Consider the following 15,546-nt stretch of genomic DNA (forward strand, 5'->3'; position numbering starts at 1 on the left):
TGACCTGGCCGACCCAGTTGACCCGCTGACGTCACATCTATGTCATGCTGACGCATTAATTCAATTACTGGATTTATTCTTTAATAGGAAATTCCAGAAAATAGTCAAAACTTCTAAAAATCATAGAAACTCAACCATAGCTCCAAATGCAAAGATTTATATATGAAAAATGATCAGAAAAATTCAATCTATCCATCTGTAATGGTTTCATGCATGACAAAACAAGTTAACCTTGCTGGTTAAGCAGAATAAGGTGATGCTCTAATAAGGCCATGTTTAATGAGCTAATATTTGAATCTTTGATTCAAATGAGTTTATCCCCTTCTGTTTTAGCTTGCATTAGGCCAAGACACTTTCATCTTGCCATGTCATAGCATGCATCTTATTGTTGCATATTGCCATGTGTTGATTATGCTTCGGTGTGTCTTTCGTGGTAGGTTCTGCCTCCGAGGATAACCCCGAGTATCCGTCTGAAGGGAAGTACCCTACTACCACTACAACAGGCAAGCAACCCATTGATCATTCCGATACAAACCCATGTTCCCGCTTCTACTCTTGTTTACTGCATTAAGACAACGCGATTCAAACTGCTGTGTGCTATGGTAGTTGAACCCTTATCCTCTGCATGACCTGTCATTGCCATAGTAACTAGATGAAACCCACTAGCATGTGTAGGAATTGATTGAGCCATGTATGTGATTCCTACCTTGCTATGCCTGCTATGCTTAGAGTTGTGTCAGGTCTGGTTCATCTGGGTGATGGGCTAGAGTGATATGATTATGTCGGTAATATGAGGGATGTGTTGAACATGTTTTGGTAAAGGTATCGATGAGAGGCCATGCAGGAGTACATGGTGGGTTGTTTCATTGAGACCGTCCATAAGAACTGAGATCTGTATGTGTGATTTAAGATGCAGTTACTACCGTACATTGGGCCCGAAACCAATGGACCCTCTCGGCTACTTTAATACCTTAGTACTCTGTCCAGGAGTTGCAAATAGTTTCTGGTGTTTGTAGGTTATGTGTTGGCGGCCGTGCGTAGCGTTGACCCTAGGGGTGGGCTATGTTGCGGTAGATACACCGTGGCACGGTGTACCGAGTCACCCGTTTGGTGTCTCGGGAACCCTGTTCACATCGTTCGGGGCCGTATGTGGAAACCTCGGCCGGACTCCCTGCGGATGGAACCTGGATAGGCGATACACCTGGACCAGAGACTTAAGTGTTTAGGTAGGCCGTGGCCGACACCCTCGCTGGGCTTCTGCTTGAAGGTTGCCGAGTACATGTCGTGTAAACGGCGGTAAGTGGTGAAAGTGTGTGTGAAGAAGTATACCCCTGCAGGGTTAACATCATCTATTCAAATAGCCGCGTCCGCGGTAAAGGACTACTTGGTTGCCTATACAGTTCATAGACAAGTTAATGGATACTACTAAAAGACTCAAGATAAGTGTGAGTACCGAGGATGGCCCTCTCGTAGGATGATGAGAGAGGATCCCCAGTGGAGTATTGTGTTGGTGAGTAGTGGACTCGTGTGCGACAACTATTTTACTAGTGGAGTACCGTAGGATAGCTTAGCCATGAGTCAAAGCTGGCTTGCTGCAGTAACCCCACCACCTTCTCGAGAATGAGCATGTATATTAGGTTCTGATGTAAGACTTGCTGAGTACCTTTGTACTCATGTTTGCTTAATTACTGTTTTCAGACGACAACACCGCCCCCTCCTATGGGTTCTACGTAGACCTTGACGTCGACGAGTGACTAGCCACCCAGGTGGTGATCCTGGCCATGGAGGGCCCTATGTAGATAGACAGGCTTCGAGAAGCCTTCTTTCTTTCTAGTGTCTGTACTCAGACTAGTTGCTTCCGCATGTGCTTGTATGATTGTATGACTTGAGTGTCGGGTCTTGTGACCCCTATCTGTATGAACTTGTTATGTATGGCTCTCTGGAGCCTTTAAATAAAGTACTTGAGTTGTAGAGTTTTGTTGTGATGCCATGTTGTATGTAGTCATATCGGGCATATTGTGTGTATGATTGAAAAGCTTGGTATGAGTGGGATCCAACAATCTAGTTGTTTATCCTTGGCAGCCTTTCTTATGGGGAAATGTAGTCTAGTGTTCCTCGAGCCATAGTAGTCCACTACAGCCCGGTTCACCGGAGTCCTGCTAGCCCAGCACTACTGCTCAGGACACTTGACTGGCCGGCATGTGTTTCACGTCATTCCTATGTCTGTCCCTTCAGGGAAATGTCACGCAGTGACATTCGGAGTCCTGCCTAGCCTGCTACAGCCCGGGTTCCCCAGAGTCCTGTTAGCCCAGTGCTACATCCCGGAATCACTCGCTGATGACCGACATGCTCGATGTGATTCATGTATGCCTGTCTCCATAGGTCTGTGCCGCTTTGGGTTCACGACTAGCCATGTCGGCCCGGGTTCTCTGTCATATGGATGCTAGTGACACTATCATATACGTGAGCCAAAAGGTGCAAACGGTCTCGGGCCACGGTAAGGCGACACCCGTGGGATACCGTGCGTGAGGCCACAAAGTGATATGAGGTGTTACCGGCTAGATCGATGTGGCTTGGAATCCGGGTCCTGACACCGTCAAGCGCGCCCGGAGTAACCTACAACAAGACCGCCTGGCACGATCCGAGCAGGCGTAGCAATGCGGCCCCAACCCCAACCCTCGCAAAAATGCGACACCAATACTTCGCGTACATAACTACGCTCTCGAAATACCATGGGTACAGGGGGAGGGGCACCATCACGGCATGCCCGAAACACGGCTTAAACCGCACCAGGGGCTGCCAATTTTTTAATTTTCTCTTACTTTCAGGACTCCACTCTTCGGAAGGCCTGTTCGGCAGTTCAATTGCCGCACAAACGATTCAAGAACCAGGGAAGCAGACAAGCCACGCCGCATTACGGAACTCCCAGGTGGTCTCTATCACAAGCAGTATACCTGTTTCGCATACTATTCCGCAGCTTGCCCCTGGAACGGACATGTTACATAGTCCAACCTTTTGCTTATCGCATTATTTGTATCGTTCTGCTTTGATCGCAGCCCTCTTTAATAAACAGTGCATAGCTTTTGCCTATTTTTGCATTACTCTTATATATATATATGTGTGTGTGTGTGTGTGTGTTCCTTAACGACATATTGCACCCGTACACTTTGGTACGGCCTAAATATGCCAGGGGCTTTAGTACCCCTCAATATGGTGTGAGAAGTCCGAACACTTTAACAAGTGCTGCACCCCGAACTTATAGCATTATATGCATCGGCTCCAAATCATGTCTTGGGTCAATAGTTGGGTTTGCCCGGCTCCTATGTTTTGGTGCCTTACGTTCCGCTATATCGGCTAAGGTAGCACTAGGAGAACCACTGCGATTGTGCCCTAGTTGAGCTGGGTCGAGCACCTCAGTGGAGAAAGCTAAAACTGACTGTCATGATGAAGCAAGAGCTGGTCGCTGTTCGAGAGGTTTTTCGAGTCCCTAACGACTTATGCCGCTTAGAGCGAGGAGCCGGCTCTGTCTGGCCAAGGCGTGGATAGCGCCCCGAACTCGGTCTTCCGAATACCAGGGGCTTCGCCGAAATTTAAAATTATAGAATTCTATGGCTAAGTGAGAGTGTTCATGCATTATAGTCTGATTGCCTTGTTTGTTGGGCTAAGCGACTCCCCCGAAGGACCCAAACATGGGAAAAAGAGCGCTCAGGTTTATCCCCGAACACCCCAGCACTAGCGGCACGGGGGCAGAAGCCGATGACTTGCCATCTCTCAGAATTGATAAACAGCCGCACAGAAGGTAATATTTTAAATTCCAACAACATTGCTTAGCGCATATGAACAAGTTTTCAGCGCACGGGACAAAACGAGCAAGTTTCACTCAAAAATTACATCCCTAGAACATTCATCCGCCACAAGGCAGGCACCCTTCAAAACATCCTTATAATAATTCTCGGGCTTGCGATGCTCTTTCCCCGGCGGTGGCCCGTCCTTCACAAGCTTCTCAGCATCCAGCTTGCCCCAGTGCTCCTTAGCACGGGCAAGGGCCCTACGGGCACCTTCAATGCAAATGAAGCGCTTGATGACTTCGAGCCTTGGACAGGCCTCCACCAGCCGCCGCACCAGCCCAAAATAGCTCCCAAGCAGAGCCCATCCAGGCCACAGCCGAACTATGAGGCCCTTCATGGCCTGTTCGGACGCCTTGTGGAGCTCGACCAGTTGCTTCAGCTGGTCGCTCAGGGGCACGGGGTGTACGGCCTCAGCATACTGAGACCAGAACATCGTCTCTGTCGAGCTGCCCTCCTCGGCTCGATAGAATGCGGCGGCATCGGACACACTCCGGGGAAGACCTGCGAGCGCTCCTGGAGAGCTCCGGATTCGGGTAAGTAACAAGTAACTCACGTTTATGTGTTTGCTTTGCACAAAGAATGCCTTACCCGCCGCTATCTTCTTCACCTCATCCAACTCCTGGAGGGTCTTCTGGGATTCGGCCTTGGCAGACATGGCATTTTCAATAGCCACCGCGAGCTCGGATGCTTGCGTCTTTGAGTCAAGCTCCAAAATCTCATGTTTTTCCATGAGAGCCTGGAGCTCTTGCCGTACTTTGCCAACCTCGGCCTCATACTTCTCCCACTCGATGCGCTTCGTGGCCGCCCTCTTCTCGGCCCCGACCAGCGCTTGCTTAAGGGTCGCCACCTCAGACATGGCCCCTACAATAGCCACGATAATCCTGTCATTTTTTGCAATTGCACCTTTTTATATATATTTAAACAAGGTATTTCTTACCTTCATTGTACTCGAGCTGCTTCTTGGCACGCCCGAGCTCTTTCTCGGACCGCTCGAGGTTCTGCTTTAGCGTGTCCACTTCCGCAGCCAGTGCGGTGGATGCAAGTAGAGAAGCCTGCATACGCATATTGACTCCTTTTTGTTAGACTCCTGTGAATTTTATTTGATCCTCTATTCGGCTTTTCTTCCCGAACGCCAAACAGAGCATCGGGGGCTACTGTCTATGCGGTAATATTATTTACACATTCTTTACTTACCTCAAAGCCTGTTAAAAGGCTAGTACAAGCTTCAGTCAGTCCGCTCTTGGCGGACTGAACCTTCTGGACCACCGCACTCATAATGGTGTGGTGCTCCTCGTCGATGAAGGCGCCTTGGAGCGCCTCCAACAGATTATTCGGCGCCTCCGGTTGGACGGGGGTCACGGGCACGATGGGCTTGCTCCTATTGGAAGGAGGTCCCCCGCCGGACTCTGGAACCTTTGAAGGTTCCAGAGCGGTGTCCGGCCTAGAGCCGGACTTGGAGCCCTGGGGGGTTTCATCCCCTTTACTCCTGGAGTCCGGGAGGTCACCTTGCGGCGCCTCTAGGACCACCTCCTCCCGGCTTGGAACCTGTTGGGACAACACTTCGGTGTCGTCCGTAGGACGGGGGGAGGAAGCCATCGGAAGCGAGTTCACATCCCACGAGTCCAGTGAGCCGCTCGACGATGCGTTGAGCCGGTCTTTGGGTGGGCTGCATAAACATATTCGACATAAGGGAAAGTTGTGCAATAAACGAATACTATGAATTACTCTGGTATCCGGATACTTACGATTTAGCTAGGGGCTTGGCCCTGGGCGGCCACTCCTCTCCACCGTCGTCAGCGTCGGTGGAGTAGTCCGGAGGAAGGGTTTTCCCCTTCTTGGACCCTTCGGCCTCCCCAGCTGGGGCGGCCTTCCTTTTATTCCCTTCCCCCCCTGGAGGGGGAGGGGTCTCTTCTTCCTCCTCCTCGTCTTCATGGGAGGAGTGCATCTTGGAGTCGTCGGATGAGGGATCCAACACCTCCAGGCGTCGGGCACTTTTTCGAGTCCCCGTGGCCTTCTTCTCCGGCACCACATGGGGTGCCGGAACCAGCAGCTTCGCCAAGCGAGCGTCCGCTGGGCCTTCGGGCAAAGGAGCCGGACAGTTGATCTGTCCGGACGTCACCTGCCAATCCTGTCAAAGGTAAGGGAGCTTAGATCCCGCATGGAGTCAAACTATGAAAAACCGATACCCTGTAAAAGGGAAAAAAGCTTACCGCATGAGCGTGACGCTGCGTACTGAATCCGCGATCCTCGGTAGTGGATGCGGGGGCCTCGGCGCCCTTGAAAACCACCTTCCAGGCATCTTTGTACGTCGTGTCGAAGAGCCTGCTCAGAGTTCGGTGCCGCGCCGGGTCAAACTCCCACAGGTTTAAAGCCCATTGTTGACACAGGAGGATCAGGCGGATGAGCATAACCTGGACTACGTTGACAAGTTTGAGCTTCTTGTCCACCAGGGTTTGGACGCATGTTTGGAGTCCGGTCAGCTCTCCTTTTTTACCCCACGACAGGCCCGTCTCCTTCCAGGAGGTGAGCCGCGTAGGGGGTCCGGATCGAAACTCGGGGGCTGCGACCCATTCGCGGTCGCACGGCTCGGTGATGTAAAACCACCCCGATTGCCACCCCTTTAGGGTCTCCACAAAGGAGCCCTCGAGCCATAAGACATTGTCCATCTTGCCCACCATGGCGCCTCCGCACTCCGCCTGGTTGCTGCACACCACCTTTGGCTTGACATTGAAAGTCTTGAGCCATAGGCCGAAATGGGGGCGGATGCGGAGGAAAGCCTCGCACACGACGATAAACGCCGAGATGTTGAGGACAAAGTTTGGGGCTAGATCATGGAAATCCAGGCCATAGTAGAACATGAGCCCCCGGACAAATGGGTGAAGAGGGAAGCCCAGTCCGCGGAGGAAATGGGGGGGGGGACACCACCCTCTCATGGGGCCTAGGAGTGGGGATGAGCTGCCCCTTTTCGGGAAGCCGGTACGCAATGTCGTTAGACAAGTATCTGGCCTTCCTCAGTTTTTTTATGTGTCCCTCCGTGACGGAGGAGACCATCCACTTTCCTCCCGCTCCGGACATGGCTGGAGAAGGTTGAGGTGGGGAGTGCAGACTTGGGCGCTGGAGCTCGAGTGCGCGATAATGGATAAGCAAGGGAGGAAGAAGGCGTAGGTGAAAAGGTGGATCCTTATCCCCTTATATGGGTGGACGCAACTACGTGTCCCCACCAGCCTGGTAAAACTCGCTTATCTCCAAGCGCCGTAATCAATGGCGCGGTTGGGTTACCCACTCCCGTATTGATGAGAATCCCGGAATAAGGGGACACGATCTCTGCTTTAACAAGACGTGCCAAGGAAACCGCCTCGCAAGACGCGCTGAGGTGGGATAATGAAATGACTCGGATAAAGGCTTGGCCGTGGTGTGTCACACTACAGAATACGTCAGCAGATTAGATTTGTATAAATATTATTCTCTCTATGGCAATATGTGGAAACTTATTTTGCAGAGTCGGACACTATCTTTGTGTTCAAAATCTTCTATGAAGTACTTGGAGGAGGAACCCGCCTTGCAATGCCGAAGACAATCTGCGCGTCGGACTCGTCGTCATTGAAGCCTGGTTTAGGGGCTACTGAGGGAGTCCTGGATTAGGGGGTGTCCGGATGGCCGGACTATACCTTCATCCAGACTCCTAGACTATGAAGATACAAGATTGAAGACTTCGTCCCGTGTCCGGAATGGACTTTCCTTGGCGTGGAAGGCAAGCTTGGCGATACAGATATGCAGATCTCCTACCATTGTAACCGACTTTGTGTAACCCTAACCCTCTCCGGGGTCTATATAAACCGGAGGGTTTTAGTCCGTAGGACAACATACACAACAACAATCATACCATAGGCTAGCTTCTAGGGTTTAGCCTCTCCGATCTCGTGGTAGATCTACTCTTGTACTACCCATATCATCAATATTAATCAAGCAGGACGTAGGGTTTTACCTCCATCGAGAGGGCCCAAACCTGGGTAAAACTTCGTGTCCCTTGCCTCCTGTTACCATCCGGCCTAGACACACAGTTCGGGACCCCCTACCCGAGATCCGCCGGTTTTGACACCGACAGGACCCCTTGATAGTTCGCTTTGAATAAAACTCCTCCAGCAAGGCCCAACCTTGGTTTTACATTTTCCTAACAACCTATTACCCTTCCCTTGGGTCGGCCAACCCGAGGGTCATCTTTACTTTAAGCCCCCCCCAGGCCGGTGCTTCTCTAAGTGTTGGTCCGAACCGAGCTGCCTGCGAGGCCACCTCGGGGAAACTTGAGGGCTGGTTTTAGTTGTACGGAGTGCTCCTCCGGTGTTGCCCTAAGAACGAGATATGTGCAGCTCCTATCGGGATGTCGGCGCATTGGCGGTCTTGCTGGTCTTGTTTTACCATTGTCGAAATGTCTTGTAACCGGGATTCCGAGTCTGATCGGGTCTTCCTGGGAGAAGGAATATCCTTCGTTGACTGTGAGAGCTTTTGATGGGCTAAGTTGGGACACCCCTCCAGGGTTTTGAACTTTTGAAAGCCGTGCCCGCGGTTATGGGCAGATTGGAATTTGTTAATATCCGGTTGTAGAAAACCTGACACTAAACTTAATTAAAATGAATCAACCGCGTGTGTAGCCGTGATGGTCTCTTTCCGGCGGAGTCCAGGAAGTGAACATGGTTCTTGTGTTATGCTTGAACATAAGTAGTTTCAGGATCACTTCTTGATCACTTCTAGTTCACGATCGGTGCATTGCTTCTCTTCTCGCTCTTATTTGCGTATGTTAGCCACCATATATGCTTAGTGCTTGTTGCAGCTCCACCTCACTACCCTTTCCTACCCATAAGCTTAAATAGTCTTGATCTCGCGGGTGTGAGATTGCTGAGTCCTCGTGGCTCACAGATACTTCCAAACAGTTGCAGGTGCCGATGATACCAGTGCAGATGACGCAACTGAGCTCAAGTGGGAGCTCGATGAAGATCTTGTTCATTGTTTTGTTTCATTTCCTATTGATCAGTAGTGGAGCCCAGTTGGGACGATCAGGGATCTAGCATTTGGGGTTGTCTTCTTTTACTTTGCTTCCGTAGTCGGACCTTGATTGTATTCTGGATGATGTATGTTTAACTTGTATTTGTTTGAAGTGGCGATTGTAAGCCAACTCTTTATCCCTTTCTTATTCAGTACATGGGATGTGTGAAGATTACCCCTCTTGCGACAAGCCTACCATGCGGCTATGCCTCTAAGTCGTGCCCCGACACGTGGGAGATATAGCCGCATTGTGGGCGTTACAAGTTGGTAATCAGAGCCTTCCCCAACTTAGGAGCCCCTTGCTTGATCGAATCGCTGATGTTGTTGAGTCTAGAACAAAAAATTTTGAGTCCTAGGATTATATATATCGGAGAGTAGGATTCTTTTTACTCCTTAGTCCCTTCGTCGCTCTGGTGAGGCCTCGTAACGTAGAAGCTTTGACTCTTCTCTCCTCAAATTTCACGAAAAAAAATTATGATCATGCGGGTATCTTGGAATCGCTCCGATAGTTTTGTGACGAGAACATTGTTCTTGGTGCCTCCTGACATTTAGGGATTGTGGCAGTATCCCGAGGAGTTGAGCTCCGAGGTGTTGTCGTCACAATTTTATCGTTGCAGTTCTGGAATACCTGAGTTCGCCGACATCGAAAATCTCTTTTATGCAGTTGTTGGTGAGATAACATCGACGCCACCCAGTACTGGGGCGGGAGTTCGGGAGTATTGCCATAACTCGTATAACGGATGCTTTTCGAAGGTTGAGGTAAACGATTTCTGAAGGTTTCTTGGTTATGTGTTGAAGGATGGATACAGCTGGATGTAGGATTTGTTAGTTTTGGGTGAGATATTATGCTTCCCCTGTATTCCCAACACCTGATTGCATAACCAGAAAGTTTAGGGAGTTTATAAGTGGGAATTCAAGAAGCCCTTAGGATATCTTTCCGACAGATGCATGCTATGAGATTGGGGTTCGACGTCTAGTGGTCTGCCTATCCACGGTTGGTTTTACAGTGGTCTCGTTGTGTCTTAAAGAGTCCTTGGCTATGCTGACTCGGGGACGCTTCGTATGTCATGTGCACTGCCTTGTGCATGATGGTGTTGTACGATCGAGCCCGTGTGGGCCCCACCACGAAAACTTCGGACAAAATCTCTATCATATGTTTGTTCCGGCTTTTTCTGCAAGCCAATCCTTTGTTTTGTTTTGAGTTGTGGTATTCGAGTTGCTTCAATGTCAAGTGTTGAATCCATACCTTCCCTAAGCGGTGTTCTCATATTTCTATGTGGATGCTAATCTGTCATGATCATCGAGATGTCATGTCAATTCTTTCGAACCGGTGTGTCTCTCTTCAAGTGGATCCGGTCTTTTTCAACATCCGCAAGATCAAGTCAAGTCTTCTCAACGGTGTTCATTTCATTCGTCCCAAGCTACCTTTGTTTTTCCCGCCCACCCATCCCTTTTTCTTCAAGGACTCAGATTTCTTAATCAAGTATCCATCTTATTGATGTGAAGTCTCTCCATTCTTTTCAATCAATATTCTTATCCGGTGATTCTCACGAAGATACTAACGGAGCTTCAAGTTCAACATTCTTCTTTTCTTTTATCTTCTCCGGTGGTTTCAAGTCAAGCGGTGTTGATCATATTCTTTTCCTTGTTTCAAATGTTATTCTCATGCCGGTGCACCTCATTATCATTCCACTTCTCGCTATTCAATTGTTCCGGAGTGCTGAAGATATCTCAGAAGATTCAAGTTTCCTTTCTCAATTCGCTCAAATTCTTTTGAGGATGTTATCTCATTCAAACCATTTAAATCAACTGGTGCATTATATCTTCCTAAGTAATCGTTCAATGGTGTTTCTTTTGAGTGGGCCCTAACCCATAGGTCTTTTCCCAGGATCTTACCTGACTCTTCTAATTTTCCAGAGTTATTTTCTAATTCCTTTCAAAGTTCGACGTAAGAATGAATTATCATCAGTCATATGTATTTCTCCAAGATCTTTCAAATCCTTTTCATAGTTGGTTTAACCTTTCTAATTTTCATTTCGGAGTGCCTCAACAATTCATGGTGGTGTTCTCGTCGTCATTCTCAACATTTGAAGACCGAAGAAGTGTTTTTCCTCCAAAGCAATCCAGGAGTCTTTTCAGTTTGATTCTTCGGAGCCCATCATCTCAGAATTATTCATTCCTTCTTTCAGCTCTCGTTCTCCATCTCTTACCGGTGCATCATTCAAATATCCTCTAATCAGTTCATGATCTCTTCGTTCTCATGTATCTAAATCCCCTCAAGTATCTTCTTTCACTTTCCAATTCTTCCCGGTGAATTGTGCCTTTGCTACTTTCATTTTCAATTCTTACGGTGGTTCGTTCAAGAGTTCTCTTCCTTGGTTATCATATCAATTCATTCATTGTTTCCAAATCCCACCGGTGGTTCCATCAATACCTTCCCAAGTTGGAGCTATATCTATCTTAATCCTTTCTACGAGAATAAGTAGTATGCCAAATCCATTGCTTGTCATCAATTCAAATTGGTGAAGGATAAGCATAATGTAATTCTTATTCTTGTTTCATCGAGTAAATTCAATTCCTTATTCCGGAGGCTCATCAAGTTCACGGCTTCAATTGTTTCATATTTTCTTTTCCCGGAGTCCCAAGCTCTATCAATTATATCGTTGCGAAGATCCATCTAAATCATTACAAGGCTTCACCTCGTGTTTTCAACTTCTCTTTCTTTTTATCATCATTTTGTTACCAGAGTTCTTCATGAAGGCTCTACATGGTGGTTCATCAAGGATTTAATTCGTTCTCGAAGTGTTCGCCAAGAGGAGCTCAAGCATTCTTTATCTTGCGTTCCGAAGTGCAATTCTTTCTACCTTATCTTTTGAGGTGGTGTTATGTCATTGTTGATAATTTCCCTTCGTGTTTCATGATTCACAAGTTCTCAAGAGTGACATATCTAAATCCTTCATTTTCTCTTCGCTCAAGACATCTTTTCAATCCATCAATCTCCTCATTGGAGTTATCTTGGGTTATATTTCACCTAAAGCTTTTCCCTAAGGATTGTGCTATTGATGGTGCTTATAAATGACCCAAGTTCTTCATTTATCCTCACGGGGAAATAAGTTTCTCGTCTCCTTGTTGATATCAATCCAATCTATTTTTTCTGTTAGTGGCAAAATTTCACCTCATAGTTTTGAGATGTTCTCCATAAGCCCACTACAGCCTTGTTCTTTTCGTTGTTGGTTTTCCAACAACTCCGTTCAACCCTTCTCCTAAAGATGCTTTTCAAGCTCATTTGAGGTAGAAGATGTTGTTTTCTCCTCCGTTCTTTTGATTCCATTCTTACTTTTGTTCCGGAGGCATTGTGATGTTGCTCTCTTCGACCCATCATCTTGTTTGTCAAGATCATGTTCTTTTCGTGCTTATCCATTTAACCGGAGTGTTGTGCTCTCTTTTCAAGTTCTTCCCATTCTGTTAAGTTTTGCCTCCCTTCCCAACCGGAGTGATGTCTGAGATCTTTCTTACCCCTTGTGCCTTTTTTTAGTAGTTCCGGAGGCAGTGTGTTGTTGATTTCATCAAGTATACTCTTATCTTGTCAAGTTCATGTTCAATTCCTTTCAATTACAGTCGGAGTGCTGTCCAAATTATATCATTCTTATTCCTTCTCTATCTTATTTTAACCGGAGTGCTGTGTCTATCATTCCTCTTCTAACCGGAGTCTCATCCAAGTGCTTTCATTTTACCTAGCTCATATTCTTTGCCTTCCATTTCTTACTGGAGCGTTGTTGTAATTGATCTTTATCGTTCCTTGTACATCTTGTATCGACCGGAGTGCTTGCATGTACTTCTTGTCCATTGTAACACTTTTCTAATGTCTTTCAACCTACAAGGTTCTAGTAATGTTCCTTGTTCTTCTTTCCTAACGGAGTATTTTCCACTTTGTTCATCTTCATTGTATTCTTTTCTTTCAATTTGTTCAACCTCGCAAGGTTCTTTGGTTTCACTCATTGGTCAAAGAAGCAACTTAGTTTTACCTCTTCCCCTTCCTCTTCCATTTTCCCTCTGGTGCCATCCTAGATCTCGGGACGAGATCCTCTCGTAGTGGTGGAGTGTTGTGACGCCCCGAGACCGATGCGCCAGGTGTCTCCCAGTTATTCGCCGTCGTTGCCATGTCATTTGCTTGCGTGTTGCATTTCATCATGTCATCATGTGCATTGCATAATCATGTTTTTCAAAACTTGCATCCGTCCGGGTTTCCCCTCTTCCGTCTGTTGTTCGTTCTGAGCCCAGACACACTCGCACGCGCCCACGGCACGTCCGTAATATTATTTTATAAGTGACCGGAAATTTTTTTCGAAATGGGTTGAAAGTTGGCATGCGGTGTTGTTATGTTGTCAGTAGGCCGCCTGCCAAGTTTCATCGCATTCGGAGTTCGTTAGACACCCCAACTGATAACTATTGCGGCATTATAGTGTTGGGAAACATAGTAATTTCAAAAAAATTACTACACACACGCAAGATCATGGTGACGCATAGCAATGAGAGGGGAGAGTGTTGTCCACGTACCCTCGTAGACCGAAAGCAGAAGCGTTAGCACAACACGGTTGATGTAGTCGTACGTCTTCACGATCCGACCGATCAAGTACTGAACGCACGGCACCTCTGAGTTCTGCACATGTTCAACTCGATGACATCCCTCGAACTCTGATCCAGCCGAGTGTTGAGGGAGAGTTTCATCAGCACGACGGCGTGGTGATGATGATGATATTATACCGACGCAGGGCTTCGCCTAAGCACCGCTACGATATGATCGAGGTGGATTATGGTGGAGGGGAGCACCGCACAAGGCTAAGAGATCAAGAGATCAATTGTTGTGTCTATGGGGTGCCCCCTGGCCACGTATATAAAGGAGTGGAGCAGGGGAGGGGCCGGCCCTCTCTATGGCCTGCCCTAGGGGAGTCCTACTCCCACCGGGAGTAGGATTCCCCTTTCCTAGTAGAACTAGGATCCCTTCCAAGTAGTAGGAGTAGGAGAGAAGGAAAGGGAAGGGAAAAGGAGAAGGAAGGGGGCGCCCCCTGAGGGAGTCCTGGATTAGGGGGTCTCCGTACAGCCGGACTATCTCCATTGGCCGCACTGTTAGACTATGAAGATACAAGATTGAAGACTTCGTCTCGTGTCCGGATGGGACTCTACTTGGCGTGGAAGGCAAGCTAGGCAATACGGATATGGATATATCCTCCTTTGTAACCGACCTTGTGTAACCCTAACCCTCTCCGGTGTCTATATAAACCGAAGGGTTTTAGTCCATAAGACAACAACCATAACATACAATCATACCATAGGCTAGCTTCTAGGGTTTAGCCTCTCTGATCTCATGGTAGATCTACTCTTGTACTACCCATATCATCAATATCAATCAAGAAGGACGTAGGGTTTTACCTCCATCAAGAGGGCCCGAACCTGGGTAAAACATCTTGTCCCCAGCCTCCTGTTACCATCCAGCCTAGACGCACAGTTCGGTACCCCCTACCCGAGATCCGCCGGTTTTGACACCGACATTGGTGCTTTCATTGAGAGTTCCTCTGTGTCATCGCCGTTAGGCTTGATGGCTCCTGCTATCATCGATAGCGATGCGGTCCAGGGTGAGACTTTTCTCCCCGGACAGGTCTTCGTATTCGGCGGCTTTGCTCTGCGGGCTAACTCGCTTGGCCATCTGGAGCAGATTGAAAGCTACGCCCCTGGCCATCAGGTCAGATTTGGAAGTTTGAACTACACGACCGACATCCGCGAAGACTTGATCTTCAACGGATTCGAGCCACAGCCAGGCGCGCCGCACTGTCGTGATGGGTATGACCTAGCTCTGCCGCCGACAAGTACCCCAGAGGCTAGCCCGCATCAGCTTCGACCCTTAGCTCGGAGCCAACTGTGCCAGTCGAGGACGGGTGGTTAGACACCGCCTCAGGGGCTGCAGTCTCAACGGCGATCGAACCGAACACCAGCCTAAACCTCTGCGCACCCCGTGACTCCAAGGTGCCGAACTCTTTTCCGGACTCCGAACCATCCGCACCCCTGCCAATCGAATCCGATCGGGCGCCGATCATGGAATTCATCGCCGCGGATATCTTTCAGCACTCGCCTTTCAGCGACATTCTGAATTCACTAAGGTCTCTCTATTTGTCAGGAGCGCCCTGGCCGGATTATGGCCAACAGGATTGGGATGCAGACGATGAAGAAATTCGACGCCCACCCACCACCCACTTCGTAGCCACTGTCGATGATTTAACCGACATGCTCGACTTCGACTCCGAAGACATCGATGGTATGGACGACGATGTCGGAGACGAACATGAACCAGCACCTATAGGGCACTGGAAAGCCACCTCGTCATATGACATATACATGGTGGATACACCCAAAGAAGGCAATGGCGACGGGATAGCGGAGGATGACCCCTCCAAGAAGCAACCCAAACGCCGACGTCAGCGGCGCCGCTCTAAGTCCTGCCAAAGCAAAAGTGGTGATACCGGCACAGGAGATAATAACACTCCGGATAGTGCTGAAGAAAACAACAAACCCCTCCAGTAAGATTTAGAGCAGGAGGATGAAGGAGCCAGCTCTCCTGAGAGAGCGGCAGACGGAGAGGAGGAGGATGACAATTACATCCCCC

Source organism: Triticum urartu, chromosome 2A (genome assembly GCF_056163025.1).
Source record: "Triticum urartu cultivar PI428250 chromosome 2A, HENAU_Tu73, whole genome shotgun sequence".
Classification (NCBI taxonomy): Eukaryota; Viridiplantae; Streptophyta; class Magnoliopsida; order Poales; family Poaceae; genus Triticum; species Triticum urartu.